This window comes from Triticum aestivum, chromosome 1B (assembly GCF_018294505.1).
Source record: "Triticum aestivum cultivar Chinese Spring chromosome 1B, IWGSC CS RefSeq v2.1, whole genome shotgun sequence".
Taxonomy (NCBI): Eukaryota; Viridiplantae; Streptophyta; class Magnoliopsida; order Poales; family Poaceae; genus Triticum; species Triticum aestivum.
In genome coordinates, this window is record NC_057795.1 from 669,406,468 (window position 1) to 669,432,106 (window position 25,639).

At 52.9% G+C, this 25,639-nt stretch overlaps 1 pseudogene; it reads right to left on the reverse strand.

The window, feature by feature from the left end:
• Positions 1–1,119: 1,119 nt before the first annotated feature.
• LOC123082202 (disease resistance protein PIK6-NP-like) lies at positions 1,120–25,367 on the reverse strand (annotated as a pseudogene).
• Between the last annotated feature and the right edge of the window lie 272 nt (positions 25,368–25,639).

The following is a 25,639-nucleotide window of genomic DNA, read 5'->3' on the forward strand; positions in this document are numbered from 1 at the left end:
GTTGATAAGGCCATAGTAGTCTACCGCGACAACGTCTCCGCCGTCTACCTCTCCGCCAACCCGGTTCATCATCGTTGCACCAAGCACATTGAGCTTGATATCCATTTTGTTCGGGATCAGGTGGCTCTTGGCCATGTTCGTGTTCTACACGTTCCCACCTCCCAACAATTTACCGATATCATGACCAAAGGCTTGCCTACGACGTCTTTCGAGGAGTTCCGGTCCAGTCTCTGCGTCAGCAACGGTGTCTCTTCGACTGCGGGGGGTGTTGAGATATGTATTTAGCACATGTATTCTTGTACTCCAAGTCTCCTCCTTGTGTATAGTTGAGGATATGACTTGCTCTATGTACCCATCAATATGCACCCATCAATACATTGAGAGTTACATCCTATTCCTCTACAATAATGCATGAGCGCGTTGCAAATTAATGAGCACCTCTCAGCTTGTGCCAACCAGCACCTACACACAACAACAGCCCATCAAACCCATATATATATCACAAAAACAAATATTTCCCAGATACATCGCTTGACTCGGTTCGTTTAAATCATAAGGCAAACAATAACAGAGTTCTGCCCTGGCGAGAGATAAATAGAATTTAGGGATGTTACACACACACACACACACGTACTGTATGTTCTACTCAAGCAAATCTAGTATGATGGGAGGCTGGCGAATAGATTTAGGAAAGAAAAAATATCTCACACTGCAGATAAGGCACCATGAATTCATCTGACCCACTCAACACTGCAGATACGGTCTACACCTGGCTTGTCTCTCTCGGAATACAAACTGAATATGGCTGCAGATTAAATGCTGGTGTGGTGGCCGGCCAGTTGAATTGCAGACTTGCAGCAAACGGCAGGACTGGATTGGACAACCTTGAAGCTCTCACTTGACTTGGATCCACGAACTGCTGTTGAAGATGAATACAGGGTCAGCTCAGCACAATGTATATGGAACATGTTCTTGATTATTTTTTCAGAACGAAGAACGTAGGACATATTATCTTCCAGATAATTGTTTGTTACTTCTGGGAGTGAGTAAAAACACGATCATATGAATTACCGGGATAAGGCGGCCAGTTCCTGCTGGTTAGTCTCTCACTCTTCCTCTTCAGGTCTCGTTTCTTCGTGCGAGCCTTCCATCAAGAATTCGCCTAAGCATTTCTTCCATTTCCTTTCTTTTCTTCAAGACGGCCTCTTCCCACTCCTTTTCATCCTTAAACATGCTATCTTCAGAGACTCTCTGGACATGGATTTCACGGTTGGTGTGCAGGTTGATTGCTTTTTCAACGGAAGACTCCACGGCTTCCACCCTGCCTGGAGTTGCTCTGTTACAATTGATTTCGACCTTGAGGTGTACAAGGCCTGGAAGATGCTCGACACCCAAGTCTGCAAAAAAATCTGACGCCACCGTCATGGGGCTCAATTTAAGACAGAGGCATCGGAGTGCTGGCACAGCACCTGGAACAAATGTTAGCCCCAGTCCATCTGGTTTATTTTCTGAGATGTCCAGTCCACCACTTGATGTTCGTTCAAATTTAAAAGCAGAAGGGTTTGACCTATATTTGAAGCGAAAGACCTTTAGGAGTTTGAATCCATTACTACCCACGGCCAGCTTTTCTTTCATCTCAGTTTGTATGTTTAGTTGAAGATGGGTCAGAGAAGGCATGCCCATCAGGACTTGGAGACCCTCCTCCTCAAATTGCCTGACCTGTATCCATAGTCTCATGAGATTTTTAAGGGAGGCCATGCCCCTGGGAACCATTTCCATTTCAATATCTGATTTAATTTTAAGAACTTGGAGGCACGGGTATGTGCAGCATGGGTTACAGAACAGACGCTCGGCTATCTCTCCAGTACGAAGATAGCGAAGGTTGCATTTGCCCAACTCATTTACTTCCTCCGCAATTCTCACTGGGTCGTCAGTTTCGCTGAATCGTAACTCCCCCAAGGCTTGCAGACTCCGGAACTCACTTGCAGGTAATTGTGTGTAATCGGTGACAAATAGGCGCACCAATTTCTGCAACTGCACCATGGTTGATGGCAGTCTTAAAAGTGAATAGCAGTGTCTCAAATCCAGAGTCTCTAATTGCTGCAGCTTTCCAATTTCATCAGGAAGCTCAGTAATTTTCCCACTGTGAATTCTCAAATATCTCAGCTGACGCGAGCTTCCTATATGTTTTACATGCTTGTTTTCCAAATAATAAAATCCCTCAAGATCCAACACCCGCAAAGCAAGGAAGTCCACAAGGACAAGGTGGGGTATCTGCTGAACTTGCCTAAAGGTAGTCAGTGAGCGAACATATTTCTTGGTTTCTGTAATTGCATAGACTGCGGCATTATGCTCTTTGCCACTAAATTTCATGGACAGACGTCGAATCTTGTTTGGAAATGAATTGCATACACGCCCATTTAAAACAATGGCAAAATTCTGTTCATCAGATAAGGATATGATAAGGTCAAGCACCATATCATGGACTCGGCAATATTTCACAGTACCATCATGATCAATATCAGTTGGCTGGATCATATTTCTATTAATAAGTTCATTGATACAGTTCTCTGCTACCTCATCCAGACGTCCCTATCGTCTATCAAGGAATCCTTCACCCATCCATTTCCATTTCAGTTCTCTACACTCGATCTTGTAGTCCTCTGGATATATACACAAGTACAACAAACAAGTCTTCAAATGGTGTGGAAGATCCCAGTAACTGAGTAATAGTATATCTTTCATCCCTTTTAAATTCCCATCATTATCAAGTGAAGGACCAGTACCAATGGAATCTTGCAGTCTCTCCCATTCATCCATCTTATGTGTCTTATTGGCAAGCAAACTTGCAAATGTTATTATAGCTAGTGGAAGACCACCACATTTTTTTAAGATCTTAGTTGAAACGTCTTCCAGTTCAAGAGGACATGGATTATCTGCGGGGAATATTCTCTTAAAGAACAATTCTCGAGAATCAACATCATCTAGAGATGCCATTTGATAGGGTTCACCACCAAAGTTGGAACAACACCCATTAGCTACATGGCTAATGCGTGTAGTAGCAATTATTCTGCTACCATTATTATTCTCAGGAAATGCTGACTTGACCAATTTCCAGTGTTCTTCTTTCCATACATCATCAATAACAATGAAGTACCTGCTTTCAATATTATGCATCATTAAGCATTTCATAGGTGTGATGACTTGCAATGACAACTAATTTCATATTCCCCAAAATATTTTGTACCTTTGTGCTTGATTTTTCAGTATTTTCTTTTGCATCAATCAAACTACTCTGGCTACAAATAGATTAGGGCTAAAAGTAGTGCCATTAATTCGATCTGGCCTGGCTGTTTAAACGTTTTAGTTCCTCTTTCAGGTAACTTCTTTTGCATCAATCAAACTACTCCGGTTTCAAAATAGATAAGGCTAAACATGAGTACTACAAAATACAAATAGAGGCATTGGTTCGATCTGATCTAGCCATTTAAAAAGAATAGTTATTCCCTGATATCTAACTATAGAAAGAGTTAATCAATGGTAGGTACAGGGGAATAAATATAGAGTACAAAACAAAACAATATAGGAGTACCTCTTTCCGGTCAAGATTTGTGCAGTTTTACGAATTAGTCGGTCTATGTTCCAACCCTCTGGCTGACATTCCTTGTCATCGATTTGAGCCAAGATATCCTCCAAGAGCTTCTGTAGATCAAGAGTGCGTGAAACAGATACGGAAGCTCGGCACTGGAAGTATTCTCGTACTCCAGTCTTGCGATACACCTCCATTGCCAAGGTGGTCTTCCCCAACCCACCGGAGCCGACAATCGGCACCACTTTCAGCTCCATACTCCCATCCATCAATAAAGTAGTAACTTGCTTCACTCGGTCGTCCATTGCCACCAAGCCTTTGACCTCCTCGTGGAGCGTGGTTATCCGTGGGTCTATCTCCACCGTCCTTGTTGCACTGTAGTAACTCTCATCCAGCTTGTACCTAGCACCATTTTTTCATAATAAGAACTCTATCAATCTCGATGTAGCATCGAGAAATAGCACACAACCCCAAGAGTACGTAGGTAGCTTGTACCTGTCACTACCGGAAACTGGCCCTACCCCGACGGCCAAATCAATGCCGACGGCAGCCGTCGGCCTACTTTGCGCTATGCCGACAGCCACGTCTTGGTCGTCGGCGTACCTTGGCCGTCGGGCTACCACGAGCTAAGCCGACGGCACCCGTCGGCATACATATGTCGTCGGCCCAGCTGCGAACATGGCGACAGCAGCCGTCGGCATAACCAGGCCGTCGGCATACCCGTGGGCCCGGCGACCCCGCCCGTGACCAGCGGCTAACGTCGACAAATCTATGCCGACGGCCTGGACGGCCGGCCGTCGGCATATATCGTCATGCCACGTCACAGATCCGCGGCGCACCGTCCATGAGCTAAGCCGACGGCTGCCGTCGGCATACATGCCACGTCAGCGATCCGCGGCACGCCGCCCGCCGCCTAAAACCTGGCCGTCTCTATGCCGACGGCATAGGTAGACTTTTTTTTTCATATGTATTTTTTTAAGCTTTTTTATGTATTATTATATAAACTAACATGTAGCATGTTAAATATAAACATACATATGAATATATATGTAGTTTGTATTTTTTTTCATATATTATGAATATATATATATATATATGATTTGTATTTTTCGAGCACGTTAATAATGTGCGGTCATGTTCTTTTGAATATAGATCATTATATTTTATTAAAATCAAAAACAGCTATGCCGGCAAAAGTTTTGTGGCGGTTGCAAACGCCCGACACCCGTCTCCAGAGTGTGACCCCCCTCACGTCCGCGGTGTGCCCCCCTCATGGACGGCGCCGGCACCTGGAGGGGGAAACGGACGCGTCGGGTCTACACGGTGGATGTAGCTGTGGGTTTGGCCCGGATGTTGCTCCCGGGTGTCCCTAGGGGTGACCTGACACAACCGGGTGTAGAGGTCCAATGGTCAAAGCCCATCCGTGGGAAGTCAAAAGGCTAGATCTCGTGGTCAACCGCTCCACGGTTAGGCGGGACGGGGGCCCTGGGGGGGGTAGCAATGCCACCGGAGCATCGTACCGGACCCTCATACATGTGCGAGGTGGTGTTGTGGCATGTTTAAAGAGGCGGCACGCATCTCAGGGGCGTGGCCCCCCTAACGGACGGCGCCGCCGCCGGCACCTGGAGGGGGAAAACGGACGCATCGGGTCTACACGGAGGGGATGTAGCTATCGGTTTGGCCCGGATGTTGCTCCCAGGTGTCCCTCTGAGCTGACCTAACACAACCGGGTGGAGAGGTCCACTGTTCAAAGCCTGTCCGTGGAAAGTCAAAGGGCAAGATCTCGTGGTCAACCGCTCTAGGGTTAGGCAGGACAGGGGCCCTGGGGGGTAGCAATGCCACCGGAGCATCGCACCGGGCCCTCATACATGCGGGGTGGTGTGGTGGCATGTCCGAAGAGGCGGCACGCGTCTCCGGGGTTTGGCCCCCCTCACGGACGGCGCCACCGCCGGCACCTGGAGGGGGGAAACGGACGCGTCGGGTCTACACGGAGGGGATCTTGCTGTGGGTCTGGCCCGGATGTTGCTCCAAAGTGTTCCTATGGGCTGACCTAACACAACCGGGTGGAGAGGTCCACTGGTCAAATCCCGTCCGTGCAAAGTCAAAGGGCTAGATCCCGTGGTCAAACGCTACAGGGTTAGGCGGGTTGGGGGCCCTGGGGGTAGCAATGCCACCGGAGCATCGCACCGGGCCCTCATACATGCGGGGTGGTGTGGTGGCATGTCCAAAGAGGCGGCACGCGTCTCCGGGCGTGGCCCCCCCTAACGGACGGCGATGACACGGTAGTAGCCATTCTGCGGTAACGATGCGGCGTGAATATTATTAAATACTCGGAGCGCGATAAAATCATGAGTTTTTTTGCACGACGTGTGCACATGTGCTATAGGAACGATAATATTTTTTTCATAATTTTTGGTGATGGAGAAGTATCCGAAAAATCCCCTCTACGCGGATTGCCCTTCGCGCGTCTACGGCTGTGGCCGGCGGCCTCCGGGGGCTAGCATGCCGCAAAATCTTGCGTAGGCAGCCTCTCATGTGTTTGGAAGTGTTGTGGTGGTTGCAAACGCCCGGCACGCGTGTCCGGGTGTGCCACCCCTCACGGACGGCGCCGCCGCCGGCACCTGGAGGGGGGAAACGGACGCATCGGGTCTACACGGAGGGGATGTAGCTGTCGGTTTGGCCCGGATGTTGCTCCCAGGTGTCCCTCTGAGCTGACCTAACACAACCGGGTGGAGAGGTCCACTGTTCAAAGCCTGTTCGTGGAAAGTCAAAGGGCAAGATCTCGTGGTCAACCGCTCTAGGGTTAGGGAGGACAGGGGCCCTGGGGGGGTAGCAATGCCACCGGAGCGTCGTACCGGGCCCTCATACATGCGGGGTGGTGTGGTGGCATGTCCGAAGAGGCGGCACGCGTCTCCGGGGTTTGGCCCCCCTCACGGACGGCGCCACCGCCGGCACTTGGAGGGGGGAAACGGACGCGTCGGGTCTACACGGAGGGTATCTTGCTGTGGGTCTGGCCCGGATGTTGCTCCAAAGTGTTCCTATGGGCTGACCTAACACAACCGGGTGGAGAGGTCCACTGGTCAAATCCTGTCCGTGCAAAGTCAAAGGGCTAGATCCCTTGGTCAAACGCTACAGGGTTAGGCGTGACGGGGGCCCTGGGAGGGTAGCAATGCCACCGAAGCATCGCACCGGGCCCTCATACCTGTGGGGTGGTGTGGTGGCATGTCCGAAGAGGCGGCACATGTCTCCGGGGCGTGGCCCCCCTCACGGACGGCGATGACACGGTAGTAGCCATTCTGTGGTAACGATGCGGCGTGAATATTATTAAATACTCGGAGCGCGATAAAATCATGAGTTTTTTTGCACGACGTGGGCACATGTGCTATAGGAACGATAATATTTTTTTTCATAATTTTTGGTGATGGAGAAGTATCCGAAAAATTCCCTCTACGCGGATTGCCCTTCGCGCGTCTACGGTTGTGGCCGGCGGCCTCCGGGGGCTAGCATGCCGCCAAATCTTGCGTAGGCGGCCTCTCACGAGTTTGGAAGTGTTGTGGTGGTTGCAAACGCCCGGCACGCGTGTCTGGGGTGTGCCTCCCCTCACGGACGACGACGCCGCCGGCACTTGGAGGGGGGAAACGGACGCGTCGGGTCTACACGGAGGGGATCTTGTTGTGGGTCTGGCCCGGATGTTGCTCCAAAGTGTTCCTATGGGCTGACCTAACACAACCGGGTGGGGAGGTCCGCTGGTCAAAGTCCGTTCCTGTAAAGTCAAAGGGCTAGATCCCGTGGTCAAACGCTACAGGGCTAGGCGGGACGGGGGCCCTGGGGGTAGCAATGCCACCGGAGCGTCGCACCGGGCCCTCATACATGCGGGGTGGTGTGGTGGCATGTACGAAGAGGCGGCACGCGTCTCCGGGGTTTGGCCCCTCTCACGGACGGCGCCACCGCCGGCACCTGGAGGGGGAAACGGATGCGTCGGGTCTACACGGAGGGGATCTTGCTGTGGGTCTGGCCCGGATGTTGCTCCAAAGTGTTCCTATGGGCTGACCTAACACAACCGGGTGGAGAGGTCCACTGGTCAAATCCCGTCCGTGCAAAGTCAAAGGGCTAGATCCCGTGGTCAAACGCTACAGGGTTAGGCGGGTCGGGGGCCCTGGGGGGTAGCAATGCCACCGGAGCGTCGCACCGGGCCCTCATACATGCGGGGTGGTGTGGTGGCATGTCCGAAGAGGCGGCACGCGTCTCCGGGCGTGGCCCCCCCTAACGGACGGCGATGACACGGTAGTAGCCATTCTGCGGTAACGATGCGGCGTGAATATTATTAAATACTCGGAGCGCGATAAAATCATGAGTTTTTTTGCACGACGTGTGCACATGTGCTATAGGAACGATAATATTTTTTTCATAATTTTTGGTGATGGAGAAGTATCCGAAAAATCCCCTCTACGCGGATTGCCCTTCGCGCGTCTACGGCTGTGGCCGGCGGCCTCCGGGGGCTAGCATGCCGCAAATCTTGCGTAGGCAGCCTCTCATGTGTTTGGAAGTGTTGTGGTGGTTGCAAACGCCCGGCACGCGTGTCCGGGTGTGCCCCCCCTCACGGACGGCGCCGCCGCCGGCACCTGGAGGGGGGAAACGGACGCATCGGGTCTACACGGAGGGGATGTAGCTGTCGGTTTGGCCCGGATGTTGCTCCCAGGTGTCCCTCTGAGCTGACCTAACACAACCGGGTGGAGAGGTCCACTGTTCAAAGCATGTTCGTGGAAAGTCAAAGGGCAAGATCTCGTGGTCAACCGCTCTAGGGTTAGGGAGGACAGGGGCCCTAGGGGGGTAGCAATGCCACCGGAGCGTCGCACCAGGCCCTCATACATGCGGGGTGGTGTGGTGGCATGTCCGAAGAGGCGGCACGCGTCTCCGGGGTTTGGCCCCCCTCACGGACGGCGCCACCGCCGGCACTTGGAGGGGGGAAACGGACGAGTCGGGTCTATACGGAGGGTATCTTGCTGTGGGTCTGGCCCGGATGTTGCTCCAAAGTGTTCCTATGGGCTGACCTAACACAACCGGGCGGAGAGGTCCACTGGTCAAATCCCATTGGTGCAAAGTCAAAGGGCTAGATCCCTTGGTCAAACGCTACAGGGTTAGGTGTGACGGGGGCCCTGGGAGGGTAGCAATGCCACCGGAGCAACGCACCGCGCCCTCATACATGTGGGGTGGTGTGGTGGCATGTCCGAAGAGGCGACACATGTCTCCGGGGCGTGGCCCTCCTCACGGACGGCGATGACACGGTAGTAGCCATTCTGTGGTAACGATGCGGCGTGAATATTATTAAATACTCGGAGTGCGATAAAATCATGAGTTTTTTTGCACAACGTGGGCACTTGTGCTATAGGAACGATAATATTTTTTTTCATAATTTTTGGTGATGGAGAAGTATCCGAAAAATTCCCTCTACGCGGATTGCCCTTCGCGCGTCTACAGTTCTGGCCGGCGGCCTCCGGGGGCTAGCATGCCGCCAAATCTTGTGTAGGCGGCCTCTCACGAGTTTGGAAGTGTTGTGGTGGTTGCAAACGCCCGGCACGCGTGTCTGGGGTGTGCCTCCCCTCACGGACGGTGCCGCCGCCGGCACTTGGAGGGGGGAAACGGACGCGTCGGGTGTACATGGAGGGGATCTTGTTGTGGGTCTGGCCCGGATGTTGCTCCAAAGTGTTCCTATGGGCTGACCTAACACAACCGGGTGGGGAGGTCCGCTGGTCAAAGCCCGTTCGTGCAAAGTCAAAGGGCTAGATCCCGTGGTCAAACGCTACAGGGCTAGGCGGGACGGGGACCCTGGGGGTAGCAATGCCACCGGAGCGTCGCACCGGGCCCTCATACATGCGGGGTGGTGTGGTGGCATGTCCGAAGAGGCGGCACGCGTCTCCGGGGTTTGGCCCCTCTCACGGACGGCGCCACCGCCGGCACCTGGAGGGGGAAACGGACGCGTCGGGTCTACACGGAGGGGATCTTGCTGTGGGTCTGGCCCGGATGTTGCTCCAAAGTGTTCCTATGGGCTGACCTAACACAACCGGGTGGAGAGGTCCACTGGTCAAATCCCGTCCGTGCAAAGTCAAAGGGCTAGATCCCGTGGTCAAACGCTACAGGGTTAGGCGGGTCGGGGGCCCTGGGGGGTAGCAATGCCACCGGAGCGTCGCACCGGGCCCTCATACATGCGGGGTGGTGTGGTGGCATGTCCGAAGAGGCGGCACGCGTCTCCGGGCGTGGCCCCCCCTAACGGACGGCGATGACACGGTAGTAGCCATTCTGCGGTAACGATGCGGTGTGAATATTATTAAATACTCGGAGCGTGATAAAATCATGAGTTTTTTTTGCACAACGTGTGCACATGTGCTATAGGAACGATAATATTTTTTTCATAATTTTTGGTGATGGAGAAGTATCCGAAAAATCCCCTCTACGCGGATTGCCCTTCGCGCGTCTACGGCTGTGGCCGGCGGCCTCCGGGGGCTAGCATGCCGCCAAAATCTTGCGTAGGCAGCCTCTCATGTGTTTGGAAGTGTTGTGGTGGTTGCAAACGCCCGGCACGCGTGTCCGGGTGTGCCCCCCCTCACGGACGGCGCCGCCGCCGGCACCTGGAGGGGGGAAACGGACGCATCGGGTCTACACGGAGGGGATGTAGCTGTCGGTTTGGCCCGGATGTTGCTCCCAGGTGTCCCTCTGAGCTGACCTAACACAACCGGGTGGAGAGGTCCACTGTTCAAAGCCTGTTCGTGGAAAGTCAAAGGGCAAGATCTCGTGGTCAACCGCTCTAGGGTTAGGGAGGACAGGGGCCCTGGGGGGGTAGCAATGCCACCGGAGCGTCGCACCGGGCCCTCATACATGCGGGGTGGTGTGGTGGCATGTCCGAAGAGGCGGCACGCGTCTCCGGGGTTTGGCCCCCCTCACGGACGGCGCCACCGCCGGCACTTGGAGGGGGGAAACGGACGCGTCGGGTCTACACGGAGGGTATCTTGCTGTGGGTCTGGCCCGGATGTTGCTCCAAAGTGTTCCTATGGGCTGACCTAACACAACCGGGTGGAGAGGTCCACTGGTCAAATCCCGTCCGTGCAAAGTCAAAGGGCTAGATCCCTTGGTCAAACGCTACAGGGTTAGGCGTGACGGGGGCCCTGGGAGGGTAGCAATGCCACCGGAGCATCGCACCGGGCCCTCATACATGTGGGGTGGTGTGGTGGCATGTCCGAAGAGGCGGCACATGTCTCCGGGGCGTGGCCCCCCTCACGGACGGCGATGACACGGTAGTAGCCATTCTGTGGTAACGATGCGGCGTGAATATTATTAAATACTCGGAGCGCGATAAAATCATGAGTTTTTTTGCACGACGTGGGCACATGTGCTATAGGAACGATAATATTTTTTTCATAATTTTTGGTGATGGAGAAGTATCCGAAAAATTCCCTCTACGCGGATTGCCCTTCGCGCGTCTACGGTTGTGGCCGGCGGCCTCCGGGGGCTAGCATGCCGCCAAATCTTGCGTAGGCGGCCTCTCACGAGTTTGGAAGTGTTGTGGTGGTTGCAAACGCCCGGCACGCGTGTCTGGGGTGTGCCTCCCCTCACGGACGGCGCCGCCGCCGGCACTTGGAGGGGGAAACGGACGCGTCGGGTCTACACGGAGGGGATCTTGTTGTGGGTCTGGCCCGGATGTTGCTCCAAAGTGTTCCTATGGGCTGACCTAACACAACCGGGTGGGGAGGTCCGCTGGTCAAAGCCCGTTCGTGCAAAGTCAAAGGGCTAGATCCCGTGGTCAAACGCTACAGGGCTAGGCGGGACGGGGGCCCTGGGGGTAGCAATGCCACCGGAGCGTCGCACCGGGCCCTCATACATGCGGGGTGGTGTGGTGGCATGTCCGAAGAGGCGGCACGCGTCTCCGGGGTTTGGCCCCCCTCACGGACGGCGCCACCGCCGGCACCTGGAGGGGGGAAACGGACGCGTCGGGTCTACACGGAGGGGATCTTGCTGTGGGTCTGGCCCGGATGTTGCTCCAAAGTGTTCCTATGGGCTGACCTAACACAACCGGGTGGAGAGGTCCACTGGTCAAATCCCGTCCGTGCAAAGTCAAAGGGCTAGATCCCGTGGTCAAACGCTACAGGGTTAGGCGGGTCGGGGGCCCTGGGGGGTAGCAATGCCACCGGAGCGTCGCACCGGGCCCTCATACATGCGGGGTGGTGTGGTGGCATGTCCGAAGAGGCGGCACGCGTCTCCGGGCGTGGCCCCCCCTAACGGACGGCGATGACACGGTAGTAGCCATTCTGCGGTAACGATGCGGCGTGAATATTATTAAATACTCGGAGCGCGATAAAATCATGAGTTTTTTTGCACGACGTGTGCACATGTGCTATAGGAACGATAATATTTTTTTCATAATTTTTGGTGATGGAGAAGTATCCGAAAAATCCCCTCTACGCGGATTGCCCTTCGCGCGTCTACGGCTGTGGCCGGCGGCCTCCGGGGGCTAGCATGCCGCCAAATCTTGCGTAGGCAGCCTCTCATGTGTTTGGAAGTGTTGTGGTGGTTGCAAACGCCCGGCACGCGTGTCCGGGTGTGCCCCCCCTCACGGACGGCGCCGCCGCCGGCACCTGGAGGGGGGAAACGGACGCATCGGGTCTACACGGAGGGGATGTAGCTGTCGGTTTGGCCCGGATGTTGCTCCCAGGTGTCCCTCTGAGCTGACCTAACACAACCGGGTGGAGAGGTCCACTGTTCAAAGCCTGTTCGTGGAAAGTCAAAGGGCAAGATCTCGTGGTCAACCGCTCTAGGGTTAGGGAGGACAGGGGCCCTGGGGGGGGTAGCAATGCCACCGGAGCGTCGCACCGGGCCCTCATACATGCGGGGTGGTGTGGTGGCATGTCCGAAGAGGCGGCACGCGTCTCCGGGGTTTGGCCCCCCTCACGGACGGCGCCACCGCCGGCACTTGGAGGGGGAAACGGACGCGTCGGGTCTACACGGAGGGTATCTTGCTGTGGGTCTGGCCCGGATGTTGCTCCAAAGTGTTCCTATGGGCTGACCTAACACAACCGGGTGGAGAGGTCCACTGGTCAAATCCCGTCCGTGCAAAGTCAAAGGGCTAGATCCCTTGGTCAAACGCTACAGGGTTAGGCGTGACGGGGGCCCTGGGAGGGTAGCAATGCCACCGGAGCATCGCACCGCGCCCTCATACATGTGGGGTGGTGTGGTGGCATGTCCGAAGAGGCGGCACATGTCTCCGGGGCGTGGCCCCCCTCACGGACGGCGATGACACGGTAGTAGCCATTCTGTGGTAACGATGCGGCGTGAATATTATTAAATACTCGGAGCGCGATAAAATCATGAGTTTTTTTGCACGACGTGGGCACATGTGCTATAGGAACGATAATATTTTTTTCATAATTTTTGGTGATGGAGAAGTATCCGAAAAATTCCCTCTACGCGGATTGCCCTTCGCGCGTCTACGGCTGTGGCCGGCGGCCTCCGGGGGCTAGCATGCCGCCAAATCTTGCGTAGGCGGCCTCTCACGAGTTTGGAAGTGTTGTGGTGGTTGCAAACGCCCGGCACGCGTGTCTGGGGTGTGCCTCCCCTCACGGACGGCGCCGCCGCCGGCACTTGGAGGGGGGAAACGGACGCGTCGGGTCTACACGGAGGGGATCTTGTTGTGGGTCTGGCCCGGATGTTGCTCCAAAGTGTTCCTATGGGCTGACCTAACACAACCGGGTGGGGAGGTCCGCTGGTCAAAGCCCGTTCGTGCAAAGTCAAAGGGCTAGATCCCGTGGTCAAACGCTACAGGGCTAGGCGGGACGGGGGCCCTGGGGGTAGCAATGCCACCGGAGCGTCGCACCGGGCCCTCATACATGCGGGGTGGTGTGGTGGCATGTCCGAAGAGGCGGCACGCGTCTCCGGGGTTTGGCCCCCCTCACGGACGGCGCCACCGCCGGCACCTGGAGGGGGGAAACGGACGCGTCGGGTCTACACGGAGGGGATCTTGCTGTGGGTCTGGCCCGGATGTTGCTCCAAAGTGTTCCTATGGGCTGACCTAACACAACCGGGTGGAGAGGTCCACTGGTCAAATCCCGTCCGTGCAAAGTCAAAGGGCTAGATCCCGTGGTCAAACGCTACAGGGTTAGGCGGGTCGGGGGCCCTGGGGGGTAGCAATGCCACCGGAGCGTCGCACCGGGCCCTCATACATGCGGGGTGGTGTGGTGGCATGTCCGAAGAGGCGGCACGCGTCTCCGGGCGTGGCCCCCCCTAACGGACGGCGATGACACGGTAGTAGCCATTCTGCGGTAACGATGCGGCGTGAATATTATTAAATACTCGGAGCGCGATAAAATCATGAGTTTTTTTGCACGACGTGTGCACATGTGCTATAGGAACGATAATATTTTTTTCATAATTTTTGGTGATGGAGAAGTATCCGAAAAATCCCCTCTACGCGGATTGCCCTTCGCGCGTCTACGGCTGTGGCCGGCGGCCTCCGGGGGCTAGCATGCCGCCAAATCTTGCGTAGGCAGCCTCTCATGTGTTTGGAAGTGTTGTGGTGGTTGCAAACGCCCGGCACGCGTGTCCGGGTGTGCCCCCCCTCACGGACGGCGCCGCCGCCGGCACCTGGAGGGGGGAAACGGACGCATCGGGTCTACACGGAGGGGATGTAGCTGTCGGTTTGGCCCGGATGTTGCTCCCAGGTGTCCCTCTGAGCTGACCTAACACAACCGGGTGGAGAGGTCCACTGTTCAAAGCCTGTTCGTGGAAAGTCAAAGGGCAAGATCTCGTGGTCAACCGCTCTAGGGTTAGGGAGGACAGGGGCCCTGGGGGGGGGTAGCAATGCCACCGGAGCGTCGCACCGGGCCCTCATACATGCGGGGTGGTGTGGTGGCATGTCCGAAGAGGCGGCACGCGTCTCCGGGGTTTGGCCCCCCTCACGGACGGCGCCACCGCCGGCACTTGGAGGGGGGAAACGGACGCGTCGGGTCTACACGGAGGGTATCTTGCTGTGGGTCTGGCCCGGATGTTGCTCCAAAGTGTTCCTATGGGCTGACCTAACACAACCGGGTGGAGAGGTCCACTGGTCAAATCCCGTCCGTGCAAAGTCAAAGGGCTAGATCCCTTGGTCAAACGCTACAGGGTTAGGCGTGACGGGGGCCCTGGGAGGGTAGCAATGCCACCGGAGCATCGCACCGGGCCCTCATACATGTGGGGTGGTGTGGTGGCATGTCCGAAGAGGCGGCACATGTCTCCGGGGCGTGGCCCCCCTCACGGACGGCGATGACACGGTAGTAGCCATTCTGTGGTAACGATGCGGCGTGAATATTATTAAATACTCGGAGCGCGATAAAATCATGAGTTTTTTTGCACGACGTGGGCACATGTGCTATAGGAACGATAATATTTTTTTCATAATTTTTGGTGTCTGGGGTGTGCCTCCCCTCACGGACGGCGCCGCCGCCGGCACTTGGAGGGGGGAAACGGACGCGTCGGGTCTACACGGAGGGGATCTTGTTGTGGGTCTGGCCCGGATGTTGCTCCAAAGTGTTCCTATGGGCTGACCTAACACAACCGGGTGGGGAGGTCCGCTGGTCAAAGCCCGTCCGTGCAAAGTCAAAGGGCTAGATCCCGTGGTCAAACGCTACAGGGCTAGGCGGGACGGGGGCCCTGGGGGTAGCAATGCCACCGAAGCGTCGCACCGGGCCCTCATACATGCGGGGTGGTGTGGTGGCATGTCCGAAGAGGCGGCACGCGTCTCCGGGGTTTGGCCCCCCTCACGGATGGCGCCACCGCTGGCACCTGGAGGGGGGAAACGGACGCGTCGGGTCTACACGGAGGGGATCTTGCTGTGGGTCTGGCCCGGATGTTGCTCCAAAGTGTTCCTATGGGCTGACCTAACAAAACTGGGTGGAGAGGTCCACTGGTCAAATCCCGTCCGTGCAAAGTCAAAGGGCTAGATCCCGTGGTCAAACGCTACAGGGTTAGGCGGGTCGGGGGCCCTGGGGGGTAGCAATGCCACCGGAGCGTCGCACCGGGCCCTCATACATGCGGGGTGGTGTGGTGGCATGTCCGAAGAGGCGGCACGCGTCTCCGGGGCGTGGCCCCCCTTAACGGACGGCGATGACACGGTAGTAGACGGATCAGACACTCGCATAGTTACCGGATCAGGCACTCGGTAACGGTACCCCTCAGTCAGTTGCTCTCCTATGTATCACCTTTCACAAGACCATAGAAAAAAATATACGTGATATTTTAGAAAATTGTTGTACAATATAAAAAAAGATCATGTCATTAAAAATAATGTTCCAGATCATTAAAGAAAATGTATGGTACATTTTAAATAATGTTCTGCATGTAAAAAATATGTATAAGAAAACATTAAAATATTTATAAAAAATAAGAAAACATTATAAAATTTATACAAAATAAGAAAAGTAAAAATAAAAATATGCCGACGGCTTTGCGGCCATAGGGAAGCTTATACGCGGATCGGTGACGTGGTTAATAAAAAAGAAAAAAAAAGTATTCCTACGGCTAAGCCGTCGGCATAGGTGCCATGTGGCGCCCCGAGCTATGCCGACGGCTTAGCCGTCGGCATAGTTGACCTTATCCCGTCACGGTCTCTCCCATCCACTCACTTACTCCCCCACACCCCGAGCTGCCGCCGCCGCACCCCCCGACCCCGACCCCTGCGCCGCCGCCGCACCCCCCACCCCGACCTGCCGCCGCCGCCGCACCTCGCTCCAGCCGCCCCCGCTCCAGCCGCCCCCGCCCCTCCCTTGCTCCAGCCGCCCCCGCCCCTTCCTCCTCGACCCCGGCCCTCCCTGTGTGGACGCCGCCCCGGCCGGCCCACGGCCTAGCCTGGCCGGCCCCCTGCTGGTCCGACCGGCCGGCCCCTCCGGCGACCGCCCCCAGCCGCTCCGGTGGTCGTCCCCTGCCCCGACTGGCCGCTCCCTACTCCGGTGGTCGTCCCCTGCTCCGGTGGTCGCCCCCTCATCCGTAGGTAAGATTTTTTTACCTTTTTGTGTAGTAATGTTGTAGATGAATGCATATATATGTATAGTAATAGATGATTAGATAGATGGATGTTAGATAGATGAATGAAATGAAATTGAGTATAAATGTGAAAAAAATTAAGTGCACAATGTGAGATAGATAGATGAGATGAATGGATATTTGTGTAGTTTTACTATGTTTTTAGATACATACTCAATATTATAGATATATGTATTGTGAAGATGAGATGAGAGGGAAGAGTAATTTTTTTGTGAAGATAGAGAGACGAAAGTTAAAATTTGGATATGATGAGTGGTTACTTCATCAAGTTGGTCTTGCTAAAACAAGTTTGTGATATGATGTGATGTGTGATGATGCTTTATATGTGATGTGATGACCTAATTTTTTTCATTTGGTGGAATTTAGAGGATTTCTGGTGTTGCCTCCGGTGGAGTGATCATTGACGTTGGAGCTCTTGGTCTTTGATTGTCCCTTCGCTGATCGACTACATCATCTACATCCGAGGGTGAGCTACAAATCCACCACCTCATACGTTCTTTTAATCATGTCACTAGATTAAATTTTCACATCAAGTCGCGTAACCTAGGTCTCCCGTCCGAAAGGGTTGCATCGATAAATATGCATTCAATTGCATATTTATCACCGCAGCTCTTTCGGATTGTCCAGCGCTTTCCACGGACAGCCCGAGGATGTGTAGATTGGGTACGTTGTTCATGCTCTACCCCGTTCCGAGACAGGATTTCGGCGGCGCCTCCCTGTTGTTCTCCGGATGCACATTCTCTCGGCATTTTGCCGAGACGTGTATTTGGAGAACAGCGGGGAGGTGCTGCCGAAATTTTGTCTCGGAATGGGGTAGAGCATGGACAACGTACTCAATCTACACATTCTCGGGTGGGATTAGGACCCATCTTTACCTATTAGAGATGTAGGTGGATTAAATGTCGTTTCTCGTCAACCTTGCAAAAAATAAAATATTGATGTGAGTAATTTAAATGAATCCTTAATTTTGTTGTGTGGCTTCCAATAAAGCAGAGATGGCAGATAATCAGTGGATGTATAGTGGGTTTTTCCGTCGGAATCAAGTAACAACAGAGTGGGTCGAGAAAACTGATGTGTTTTTGAAAGAGATATTCCGTAGTCCAATGAGGATGGTGCCAGAATGCCCGTGTGCCAGATGTAAGAGGCGTATCCGCAGAGATAAGAGTGAGATGACTAAGCACCTTCGCACGCATGGATTTATGCCCAACTTTAATATGCCGATAAACTTTGCCCAGCGGGACCGTGGTAGAGAGGATGTGATACGACAACGCGTCGCTGGTTATGAGGACGATGGGGTTAGAGACATGCTAGATGATGTCTTTGCTGCACAGCCGACACCTCCGTCACATTCAGCGAATGAACCGGAGGAGCCGGAGGAAACCGCAAAGGCCTTCCTGGAAATCTTGGCCTCGTCAAAGAAACCTCTCTATGAGGGTGCCAAGCTGTCTGTGCTGGATGCCATCTCGCAACTGATGGCAGTCAAGGCTGAGTACGGCTGTAGCCGAGGTTGCTTCGAAGCATTTCTGGGAGTATGGGCTAATAGCCTGCCTGAGGGCCATGAACTGCCGAAAACCATGTACGGTACGAAGAAAATCATGAAGGCGCTCTCGATGGACTATGAGAAAATACATGTTTGTCCAAAGAATTGCCTTTTGTTTAGGCATGAGTATGCGGATGACAAGTACTGTAGGAAGTGCGGTTCCTCTCGGTATATTGAGGTGGTCGATAAGCATGGTCAGAAGCAGCAGCTAAAAATCCCTGTGAAGGTTCTTCGGTATCTTGATTTTATAAAAAGACTGCAGCGCCTTTTCATCACCGAGGAGTCTGCCAAAATGATGAAGTGGCACAAGGAAGGGAAAAGGTACAATCCAAAAAAAATTGTACATCCATCAGGAGGTGAAGCATGGAAGTCATTCGATATAGAGTACCCGGAGGAAGCAGCCGAGGCTGGGAATGTCAGAATTGCTATAACAGGTGATGGGTTCAATCCATATGGTATGTCGTCTAATCCATACAGCTGTTGGCCCGTATTTGTTATTCCGCTGAATCTCCCTCCCGGCGCCATAATGCAACGCAAGACCATGTTCCTGTCGCTTATAATTCCGGGGCCTGAATATCCGGGGAAGAATTTGAGTGTGTTTATGCAGCCGTTGGTGGATGATTTGCACCATTCTTGGTACTTCCCGAGGTTGACATACGACCGACATCTGCAGAAAAATTTCTTGATGAAAGTTTGGCTACAATATTGCATGCATGACTTTCCCGGTTATGCCTTGTTCTGCGGATGGTGTACAAGTGGAAAGATGCCTTGCCCAGTGTGCATGCAGGCCTTGATTTTCATTTGGCTGAAGAAGGGTGGCAAGTATGTTGCATTTGACCTGCATCGACAGTTCCTCCCTCCAGACCATCCTGATAGGGAAGACAAGAAGAACTTCACAAAAGGCAAAGTTGTCCATGAAGTAAACGAGATTCCAACGTTTTCTGGTGCGGATGTGCTTGCTCAGCTGAAAGCTCTTAAGCCTGCCGGTGAAGGGAAAGGCAAAGGCAAAGGCAAAGGCAAAGCCACAGGCGAAGACGAGGGCGAGGGCAAAGGAAAAGGAAAAGGTAAAGGGAAATTTTTTGAAGGATATGGTGAGACGCACAACTGGACTCACATTACCCCCTTCACGCAGCTTCCCTATTTTAAGGACCTCAAACTTCCATACAACATAGACGTGATGCACACCGAAAAGAATGTCGCAGAGTCCCTTTTTCGCACGATCCTCAACATTCCTGATAAGACAAAGGATAATGTTAATGCTAGAGTTGATCAACAGAATATTTGTGATAGACCACGTCTACACATGCAGCCTCCCACAGGCAGTCGAAAATCTTGGTTCAAGCCAGATGCTGACTTCGTACTTAAAAAGGATCATAAGATGGAGGCATTCAAGTGGCTGAAACACGTCGTGAAGTTCACTGATGGTTATGCGTCGAATATAAGTAAGGGGGTCAATCTTTCAACGGGCAGAGTGACCGGGCTCAAGAGTCATGACTATCATGTATGGATTGAGCGGATTATGCCGGTTATGGTTCGGGGCTATGTTCCCGAGCGTGTCTGGCGTGTGCTTGCGGAGTTAAGCCATTTCTTCCGCACGCTTTGTGCTAAAGAAGTATGTCCTGAGAAGATAAAAGAAATGCATAAGAAGGCGCCGGAGTTGATATGCAAGCTAGAGAAGATCTTCCCGCCAGGCTTCTTTACTCCGATGACACATCTCATTTTGCACCTCCCGAACGAGGTATTGTTGGGGGGCCCTGTGCAGAATCGTTGGCAGTACGGCCCTGAGAGACAGAACAAGCATCTGAGACAGAAATGTGGAAACAAAGCTAAGATTGAAGCTTCCATAGCTGAGGCAGTTATCCTAGAGGAGGTGGCAGACCTCAGGACAGCCTACTATCCGGACCATGTTCCCACGTTGCACAATAAGGTGTCTCGATACAATACAGAAGAACCCAAGTATAAACCCAAGTTGCCTCTATTCATCGGGCAAGGTGGTAGGGCTGGATGCTCGAAACCTTATCTCATGCCACGAGATGAGTGGGAGGATGTCATGTTCTATATCTTGCACAACATCAAGGAAGTTGAGGATGAGTGGATGAGGTAATACCTTAGCACCATTCTTTGAGTCAATTCGTTATGTTCACTTTGCCTAGTTCTTATACCGCTTTTCTTATTGTAGTCGATTCGTTGAAGAAGAATGGACGGGAATGCTGCCTCCTACTGAAGCGGAGGCACTTGCTCTTCTCCGAAAGGGTGCTGATGGAAGGAAAAATTTCGTTGCGTGGTTCATGGAGAAAGTAATTTTTCACACTTTCAATTAAACTCATGCACCCTATAATTTCAATTAAACTCATGCACCCTATAATTTCAATTAAACTCATGCACCCTATAATTTCAATTAAACTTGTAGGGAAATGATCCGACCGGATCAATGGATGAAGAATTGAGATGGGTTTCTATGGGTTTTGATCCTGTCGTCATGACATGCGAAAAGTATGATGTGAATGGGTATCGCTTCCATACAGAGGAGCACCAGAACAGTCGGCCTGATCCCAAAACCATAAATACCGGAGTCTTCACTGAAGGAGATAATAAAGTAGATTACTACGGAAGGGTAGGAAAAATATACGAGCTTACATTCAAACGTGGCCGCGAACACCTAAGTCTCACTGTGTTCAAATGCCGATGGTTCGACCCCAAAAAGGGTCTGAGACATACGCCTTCTGTTGGTTTAGTTGAAGTTAAACCATCAACCGTCTATGCCGGAGCTGATCTCTTTATCGCCGCTACCCAGGCCACACAAGTATATTATCTGCCTTACCCATGCCAGAAAGAGTACCTAAAGGGTTGGGAAGTTGTGTTCAAGGTGTCGCCGCATGGTAAGCTACCGGACCCGAACGATGATGATTACTACAACATAAACCCCATGACATACGAGGGAGTGTTCTATCAAGAGGAACATGATGACGTGGTCCAAAGCAACGAGGATGATGACTTGGGTTATGTTGACCTGGACCCAAACGACGACGACGCACGGATTGATGGTGAGGCAGTTGTGAATCAAAGAGACATAATTATGCTTGAAAAGTTAAATGAAGACGCTGACGATGAGGAAGAGCCTCCACCTCCGTCAGACAACGAAGAAGATATGCGTGATAGTGATGATGAGACCGGTCCACAAATAGATTACAATAGTGATGATTCATATGGGTTCTAGAAAATGTAAGTTCTTTTAATGATCATTACAATAGTATGCTTAATGTGCTCTTCTGGTATTAATGTTTTTCCTGTATGCTTGTTTAATTGATATCCTTACTAATTGTTTATTCTCTTCTCAATGCAGGTTTAATAATCATGGGCAAGTCCAGCGGCGCTAGTTTCCTCAGTAAATTTAAAGGACTTACTCGGAGTGGACGAGCCCACAAGGTTCCCTCCCGACTACGCGAGGATGACACCTCACAGGGAGGTGGAGGGGTCGGGGGAGGAGACCCTAGAGGAGGAGGTGGTGGGGGGAGAGCCCCTAGAGGAGGAGGAGGTGGGGGGAGAGGCAACCGGGGCAAAAAACTCCGGGCCGTGTCTGAAATAGGAGGGTCTTCTTTGATGCCCTCCTATACAGAGGCACCTTCTGAGTCTGAGGAGGAGGAGTACGTTCCTGATGGCGAGGAGGAGGAGGCCGAGGAGGAGGGTGAGGAGGAGGAGGCCGAGGAGGAGGGTGAGGAGGAGGCCGAGGAGGGTGGAGGGGAGGTTGATCCCGCGTTGTGGGGTGACTTGCCACCGGGTTCTTCGCAGGGGTGGCTGCGTGGTAATGCCGGACTACCTACACCACCTTCTATCGAGGAGCACAAGTGGCTCATTGAACCTGTGGGGACAGAGTAAGTGCCTCTCAATCATATTTTCAACACATGACAACATTTTCTTATTGTACACATGGCAATCATTTGATTCTTTTGCAGAAACTGGATCCTTCACGGAAAGGGCCGTAAACCGAACGGCCTTATCACTGTCCTGTTGAAGGAGTTTTGGCCTGGCCTATTCTGCCCGCGGCCAGACAGGGACCCGCAGCAGCGGGTTTTGGCCACGAGCTGGGCCCACTACGAGGCTTGCAGCAACGCGGAGTACGGGACGACCGCTAAGGCCGTGATCACCAAATTTTGGGTAAGTTCTCTTCTGAATCACTTGTCTTCAGTTTCGTTCATAGTTTATCATTGAATCACTCAACTCATGCCTTGTTTGCTTCTGGTTTTTGCATGATTGCAGCAACTCTATAGAGTTCTTGACGAGCACAAGGCCAGAGCCGACGTGGTCTTGCTTGCGGCTGCGAAGAAGAAAGCTCGTCAGTTGCAGTACGAGGTGCGCTGGGTTGCCGTCTCGCAGTACTACCACTACTACCTGCAACAAAAGATGCCCAAAACTCAAGCGCAGAAGCTACGACTTACCTTGAGCAAGGAGCAGTTCATGATGGTAACTATTACTAACTTTTCATTGTTTCAAGCAGTCAACTATATGTTTCGTGCTCACATGTCATGCTTCCAAAATTTGCATAGGTTGTTCCTCGTTGGTGCTATGGAAGGCATGACGGATGGGCGAGTTTGGTGGATAGGTGGCTCGGCGCCGATGCAGAGTTTGTTGCCAAGAGCATCAAGGCCCGGGCTAACCGTGGAGACGACGGGACACACAGCCAAGGAAACAGGAACCACTGGGGCTTCAAGGCCATGAAGGTATATCTATGTGCATGATGCATTTCTGTTCTTCTTTACGTCATGTTCTTATGTATGGCTGACTTCTATTTGACGTTGTAGGAGGACAAGTTGAAGAGGCCGCTCTCAGACATGGAGTCATGGAAGCTGGCCCGCGAGCGGAGTCATCGCAAGGAGGGCGAGAGCCAGTACTACGGCAAGACCGAGGAGCACCTGGGGTCTTACATTCATCACTATCAGGAGTTGCATCCGGATGTTCCTGTTGCTGAGGTCGCCCAGTCTCAGATCGACGACACGGCGGTGGTGGCCATCCAGGGGAAGAAGAATGGCCGGTATCCGTGTTTTGATGGCTTGATCACTCCTTCGATCTCGTACACACGGCTTCGGGCTAGCAACCCGAGCCAGTTAGAGAGTACGGGGCGTTCACAGACTCCCTTAGCCCGCCAGCATGCTGTAAGTACTTCCTCTTTATCTTTTTCTATCTTGCATTCTCAGTTTATTTTCAGCATTGCTCACTTAGAAACAACCTAAATTATGTAGGCATATAAGGAGTTTGTCGAGCATAGGAATCTCGAGGTGCGGGAGTACTTGAAACGAGTGAAGGCAAACGATGATTACAACCGTCAGATGATGACGGTTAGTTTTGCCCTGTTAAAACCAACCTAAATTTTTGCACTTCCATTCCTTCTGATCTTCTAGTTTGCTTGTTTAACTAACATTCAGGCTATGTTGGCGTCTTGGACTAACCGCACGGATCCACCACAAATGGGACCCCCACCACCACCTGCGGGAGAACCCCCACACGTGCCCACGTTCGATGAATGGGTGGCACTAGGCAGTGATGGTCCGGTTAGTACATTTGCCTAACTACTAGCAAACTAGTTCTCGTTCATGAAACACTATCATATCATATTTACCGTTAGAATCTTTTCTGAAACATGTAGGGGACCGGTGGCTCGACTCCTGCTCCGTCGACCCCAGTCACTCCGATCTGGCAGAGTGGTGGTGGTCGCGATGGCGGTTTTGGCGGAGGTGGTGGTGGTGGTTTTGGCGGAGGTGGTGGTTTTGGCGGGGGTGCTCTTGCTTGATGATTCCGTGCATGTGGCCATCGTGCCATGCCTTTCATATTCCTACTTTTATCATGTTTCATGTCTTGCACTACTTTTATGTTCATGAACTTCCATCGGTGATGATCTTTAGATGATGTGATGAACTTGAGTATGTTTAGATGATGATGGTGAACTTGAGTATGTTTAGATGAACTTGAGTATGTTCACATGATGAATTGTCATATTTCTGCATAATTTCATATTGTTCTGTTTTGAAATGCTGTCAAATGAATTGGAAAAGAGAAAACAGGGAAAATAAAAAAAACAAAAAAACTATGCCTACGGCAAAGCCGTCGGCATATATACGCCCAGGAGTTACCAGGGCTTGCCACGTGGCAGATATGCCTACAGCAAAGCCGTAGGCATATATGAAAACTATGCCGACGGCTTTGCCGTAGGCATAGCCCTGCTGCCAGGAGAAACCAGGAGCTGCCACGTGGCAGAGATATGCCTACGGCAAAGCCGTCGGCATAGATTTCCATCTATGCCGACGGCTTTGCCGTAGGCATAGCCCTGCCGCCAGGAGAAGCCGGGGACGACACGTGGCGTAGGTATGCTGACGGCTAGGCCGTCGGCATAGATTTCCCATACCTACGCCACGTGTCGTCCCCTGAATCGCCAGCGCTGTTGACGGCGCCGTCCGTTGCCGTCAGACGAAAACAACGCCGACGGCTAAACTATGCCGACGGCTGCCACACGGCCGTCGGCATACGCTCCTATGCCGACGGCTATACTACGCCGACGGTCTGACACATCTACGCCGACGTGATCTACGCCGACGGGGCTATGCCGACGGCAGCCGTAGGCATAGATCTATGCCGACGGCAATGGACCTATGCCGACGGCCCTGGGCCGTAGGCATAGCCCGCGAGTCCGGTGGTGTGTCACGCCGCTCGCTTTCCTCCATGACACGAGCTTTGAGCTCTTTGATCTGAGTCGCGATGTCATGGTGCGCCCACAGAGTCTTGAGCTGGCGCGCCGTCCTCTTCATGAACTTTGGTTTGGCACCGCCCCTTCCAAGCCGGTCCATGAAGCGGTCGATGCAGTCTTCCATGTCGTAGCTGAGGTCGCGCACGTTGTCTCTCCAACCTTTTGCCAGGCCATCGAGTTTCTCCATACCCACTAGTGTCTCCAGCAAGATTTGCATCCTGCTGAGTTCGCGCTTTAGGAAGTCAATCTGCTTGCGGATACCCGTGAGCAGCTTATACTCGTCGCTGAGCAAGGCGGTAAGCTTGACGAGGAGGGAGTTCATCGCCCCCGTCCCGATGCTCACCCCCGCCATATTCTTTGATGAATGAAGGAAGAAGGTGGACAAGTTCTTAGTAGGAAGAGAAGAAGCTGATGAACAAGCTAGCTAGTGCTATGGATGGCCTTGTGAGAAGCAATGGCGCTGGGCATTAGCCATAATGATTGGACTTGCTCTACCGTGTTGAATCCTCCTTGGCCGTGACTAGGCTAGTTGGTGCATGCATTATTAATTGGTGTGGCTCGGGGACGAACCTTGGTGGTGAAAGGACGACCGTTCTTCCGGTAGTTGAGGTTGCCGACAGCAGCATGTGGATAATACTGATGACCGAAACGGTTGCCACACAACATTGTTCTCGATGTGTATATACTAATGGCCGATCCTAAATAAAAATAA